At 42.9% G+C, this 6,000-nt stretch overlaps 1 long non-coding RNA gene across 1 annotated transcript in view; it reads left to right on the plus strand.

The window, feature by feature from the left end:
- Positions 1 to 6,000, plus strand: part of LOC122792234 — a 266,453-nt gene that overhangs the window by 215,307 nt on the left and 45,146 nt on the right. The window lies entirely within an intron of this gene.

The raw sequence follows: 6,000 nt of genomic DNA on the forward strand, positions 1-6,000 counted from the left end.
AATGAAAAAAAAAAAAATCTTGCTTTTTCCCACTTTCTGAAAGTTAAGAAAGTTCAGTTACAGATTTGCTGTTCTGAACTGTTTGGAAGTTTCTAGAAGGCCAGTGCTTGCTTGGGCTAAAGGGAAGTCTCTGTGTTCACCAGTGGGAGTGGTTAACACTGAACAGCCTGCCTGTCCCTGGAGGAGTAGTTACTACCTAGAAGCTGTAGTTTTATTGGCCATTTTGGGTAAATTCTAAACTCCTTGATCTCTCTCTCCCTTAAAACCCTACAACTCTCTTCGTGCACGGTTTTGCGCACTGAGCAGCGTCGGGCAGCGCCGCCTAAACAGGTTTAAACTATTCCAGGCTCCACAAAGTCTGCTCTTCAATTGTTCCCTTAGAACTGTTCAAACTCTCAAAGTAATCACTCTATTCTCTTTCTAAAGCACTGCATGTGCTCAGCTCTTATTAGGAAACACTAACTAACTAAAGCACTACACCCTCCTTGACTTCTCATAAGTATTAGACTCCCGATTGGTCCTTCCTGGTCAAGTGAAAAATCAGTTCCCTTCCCTAATCTGATCAGTAAAAAAACAGTTCCCTATACTAATCTGGTATGTCCAAGGGTCAGTTTCAAGGTTACTCTCCAGTCCAGCTGGTGAATCTGGGAATTTTGAGGCAATGTTACAGTTGCCTTATGTACACAGACAACCCTCTCCTCCTTCCAACAAACTTTAATACGTGAGAGATGCAGTTACACAGCCAAACTGGAGGCAGAGCTCTCTCAACCCAAGACTGGCACAGTCAGTCAGGAGGAAAAGGTAACCACCCACACCACAAATCCAGTCTCACACAGACCTATTGCATCTGCATACCCAACACATAAACACACAAAAACATACTCGGAGGCTCTAAATAAAAATCTGCCTAAACAGCAAAGACCTCCTAAGCAGATATCCAAGCAACAGCCACCCCTCAACAATACCCACAAATCACATATCTCACCAAATCAGTGTGCCTCATAGTCACAGCCCATAAGGCCAAACAACACACCAAATACACTTGTTATAGGGGACTCTATTGTCCGGCACACTGATGCCCCACTCACCAGACTGAACAAGGAGAAGGTCACTGTAAGCTGCTTGTCGGGTGCCAGGATCTGCCACATAACACAAGCACTCAGGTCACTCCAAAGCAAGTACAAGTATGACTCTGTCATTGTCCATGCTGGTGTGAATGACCTGAGATGTACCTCCCTGGACTACATGAAGAGACATAGAGGAGCTCTCTGACCATGTAGCCCAGACTGGTATGTCCCTGACCTTGAGTAGCATCTTGTCCTCACCAAGAATGATGCCACAGTATAAAGACAAAATGATCAGTTTCAACAATTGGCTAAAGTATTGGTGTCATTCAAAGGGGATCCAGTGTCTGTCAGCCTGGAATGACATGCTCGACAAGCCACGTTGCTTCGCTAGGGACGGCTTGCACCTGTCATCCTTAGGCTTTCATATACTGGCCAAGGCTCTTGCCACCCCCATAGTGCCTTTTTTAGGCAAGGCTCAAAGGACAAACCCACCTCCATAGACAACCCAAAGATAAAAAAACTAAAGGTAATGCTACTCAATGCCAGAAGTCTAAACCTCAAGATGCACACTTTTCGAGACTCTCCTCAGTATGGAGAAAATCGATGTCTGTGCAGTAACAGAAACCTGGTTCAAGACTCCTGAGAGCACCCCAGCACTACCAGGTTATAACTCATACCATGCGTTTTGGCCGCAAAACTCGGACCGACGCACAAAAGGAGGGGTAGTATCTATATTCATCAAAGATACCTACACCTCCAGGTTAGTGGCGCTGCACGAAGCATCGGAAACCATCCATGTGCAACTAACAGCGGGCAAAACTGCCTTTCAGTTTGTAGCCTGCTTCAGAACACCCTCCCTATTTCAGGAACCCCACTTGGCATTCCTGAGAACACTGGAGAATATGAAGGTCTCTCCAAACACTATGTTATTGGGTGACTTCAACTACCCAAACATTGACTGGGAAAACTACTCAAGCCCAAACACCCTCGCCCAACGGTTCCTTGAATTTATAAACTCTAATGCAATGGAACAACTGGTCACCACTCCCACAAGAGGGAACAACATATTGGACCTGGCCATCACCAACATGGGGACTCTATGTTCCACACCAGAGGTAAACCCCTCATTGGTAAGATCAGACCATAAACAAATTTCCCTGGACATCCATATCCCATCCCCAACCCCAGCCAAGGAAATCACTGTAAAGAATTTCTCCAAAGCCAACTTTGCACTTGTCAGGACTGAGGTGGAATCCTTCAAAGCCCCTGGGCCAGAGGATAATACAGCCCAATCCGCAGAATCCTTTACAAATGCATTCTATGAACACCTGCAGGAATGCATGGATCGTGCTAAAACCAAGACTCACTCCTCCAAAAACAGGAGACCGGTCTGGTGGATCCCGACCATAAATAAGCTATACAACAAAAGGAGGAAGCTACTACATGACAGAGCAAAATCTCAAAAAGGGAAGGCATCTCTGATCAGTATTAGCAAGAAACTTCGATCCCTCATAAAATCATCAAAGGCAAGTTTCGAAATAATAATTGCCCTAGACACTAAAGATAATCACAAGGCCTTCTTTAGTTATGTCAGAAACATGGGCGGAAACTCCCAGATATGCTCTGAATTGCTGCATAATGGTACAAAATATACTGAACCTACAGACATAGCCAACATCCTGGCAGACAGATTCAGCGCAAACTTCTCCCCCCCTTCCCCCCCAAAGGAGCAAATGCCTATCCCAACTGAATGTAACCTCCCTGACATCACAGATGCACAGGTGAAAGTTGCCCTCTCCAAAGCAAAAAACACAGCATCTATGGGACCGGACGGTGTCCCAGGCTGTATCTTACATGAGCTCCAAGAAGAACTGAACCCTCACATTAAGTCACTGTTCAAACTTAGCCTTACTACAGGATATGTACCCAAAGAATGGCGTACAGCTACAGTGGTCCCACTCCACAAAGGTGGTGCCACAACAGACCCCGGAAACCATCGCCCCATAAGCCTGACTAGTCTGGTCTGTAAAGCTATGGAGCGTATTATCATGGAACTCATAAACAAAGACATTGGGAGCCTCCAGACACTGGACCCTACCCAATTCGGCTTTGTTAAGGGCAGATCTTGCCTCTTAAACCTAGTTGATTTCTTTGAAACAGTTACCAAAGCCATAGATGAGGGCAAGGTAGTCCACACAGCCTACCTGGACCTCGCAAAAGCCTTCGACACAATACCCCACTCGGGCATCATAAATAAGCTTACCAGCTTAAATATCAACCCCTATATCACAAGATGGGTTGCAAACTGGCTCAGAGATAGAACCCACATGGTCAGAATCGCAGGTGCCATGTCCGAATCCAAACCAGTTACAAGTGGTGTCCCACAGGGCTCAGATCTGGGACCTCTCTTGTTCGGTATATACTTCTCTGAAGTTCAGGCTAACATGGGGGGGGGGATTATGGCTGACAAAGTTCGCAGATGACTGCAAACTGGGGGCCATAATCGAATCTCCAGCTGACACAAGCATCCTCCAAAAGGGTCTCAGAGAGACGGATGCTTGGTGCCAGAGCCATGGCCTCAAGCTAAATGCTAAAAAGTGCATAGTCATCCTCTTTGGGAAAAACAAGGTGCCCACAAATTACCACATAGGTGGTAATCCATTAAGTACGGAAGAAGTAATTAGAGATTTGGGGACCAACGTAGATACTAATCTCTCCTTTGACAATCATGTTGCCAAAGTGGTTAGAAAGATCTTCTATATAGCCCACCTTATCATGAAAGGGTTTGCATCTAGATCAAGAGAGGTCATTGTGCCCCTCTACTCATCACTCATCAGGCCCATAATTGAATACAATGCCCCTTTTGGGATGTACCTTACCCGACACCAGCAGCAACTGGAGAGACCCCAAAAGTTCCTCACCAAGAGGATCATGGGCTACAAACAGATGTCCTATGCAGCTCAACTAAAGAAACTCCAGCTCTACTCAGTTGCTTACCGCCTACTCAGAGGCGATCTATGCCTGACGTACAAAGCCATGTCAAACCCAGAATTAATGGACATGCTCCACCTCAAAAAATCCAAGTCCCTTAGAGCTACATGCTCCAGGGACCTAAACCTCAGCACAAAAATAAATAGGACATGCTGGAGGGACAGATTAATTTCCCAAAGGCTCCCCTCACTCTGGAATAGAATCCCAGTTCATGTTAGACATAGCCCCTCGCTGAACCTCTTCAAGCGAAATTTGGACGCGTGGATGGGAAATTGCAAATTCACCCCTGTGATCTCTCCTGTGTCCGTGCTAAACAGAGGCACAGTAAACTAATCTTAAAAGGGTACCTTCTGTGACCTACTTTACAGAGGCACAGTAGGCTAATCTAATAGGGAGGCGGAAGCCAAATACACCCTGGCTAGGCTTATAAATTCCCTAGGGCAGATAGCCTAGTATCTACCTATGAACCTATACATGTACAAAGTTGGATCTCCTTACCAGGAGACAGAAAGAACTAGAATTTTCTCTAGAACTATAATACACAGATAAACTGTGTTCAATGCACAATATAATGCTTGAATGCTATTAAACTGTAACTATGCACTGTACAACTTTTTACACATTTTGGCATGTAGTAAGCTTCTAATAGCTGCATTTGTGGGAGCTAGGCAATCTTCAACTGTATACAATTACACTTATATACAAAAAAGAAAAACATCAGTTAGCTGTCCACTGGACTTGATTCTATTCATGATAACAGAATAGAATATACATTTCATAACCAGTTTGAGTAGTTCTGACTGGAGTGCATACCTCACAATTGTCCAGATGTGCTTCATATTCTTGGTCTGTTCCTCACAAAATGTGTGATTTACAGGCAAATCATCAAGTATAGAAGTCTTTAAATGACAGATGTTGGACTTTTAGATTTCATATCCTTCAGGAAATTGCATGGTATTATAAAACCTATTATTCTATCAACATTTTAAGTTTGAAAAAATAACCACAGCAACAAAATCGATAAAAACAAAAAATCCATCCACAAACTAGAAATAATAACCACAACAATGAAACTTCCATCCACAAACTAGAAAAAATAAGTTTCTAAAGAACATTTTTTAAATTTGTCCTAATTTTGGGGCCTTTGTTCCCTCATTATTCTTGACTTTTCCCAGATGTTTCTGCTCTAAGAGGTTAAGAGGTATGCTGGAGTGAAACTTGAATAGAGAAAAGAGTTATAAAAACTATTAAAGCATTTTGAATCTTTTCCGATGTCTTACTGAAGCACTCTTCGTAGTCACATTCAGGTCAATAGCACTCAGTATTAAGAAAGTTTATACATCTTTGAAACACATTTCAGATGTTAGCATTGTAGAAAAGACTTACATTTTTCATACCGTTTCTTATTATGAGTGTGATCAAACCTATTCATCTGACAACTGTACAAAAATATCTGCAATTTGTTGACTCATATAATTATTTTCTACCCTGCTTGCCTGTACATCTTATGCCTGTTTCCTTTGAGATTGAGAGTCCTTATTTTAGCAGATAAATATGTGTCCCTTTTAAACAGCCTTAGTCTGTATCACCAAGTGAGAATGAAACATGCCACTCAGAAGAAATATTAACCAATGAAAATAAACATTTTTCTAAATGATTTTTAATTTGTAAATAGTGAACAGTTGTGTGCATTTCAGTAGTAATTTACTGCATAATTTCTAAAAGTTGAACAAAAAGCAAACAGGAGTCTAGAGTCAGTTCAGTCCAGATTTCCTGGAGGTCTAAGGTACCATGCAGCTGTGTTTGGTGTGTTAGTATTACACAGACACATCACAGGGTTAAGGTACCATGCAGCTGTGTTTGGTGTGTTAGTATTACACATACACATCACAGGGTTAAGGTACCATGCAGCTGTGCAAGGTTTGTTAGTATTATACAGACA

This window comes from Protopterus annectens, chromosome 1.part2 (genome assembly GCF_019279795.1).
Source record: "Protopterus annectens isolate FY-2018-M chromosome 1.part2, PAN1.0, whole genome shotgun sequence".
NCBI lineage: Eukaryota > Metazoa > Chordata > Ceratodontiformes > Protopteridae > Protopterus > Protopterus annectens.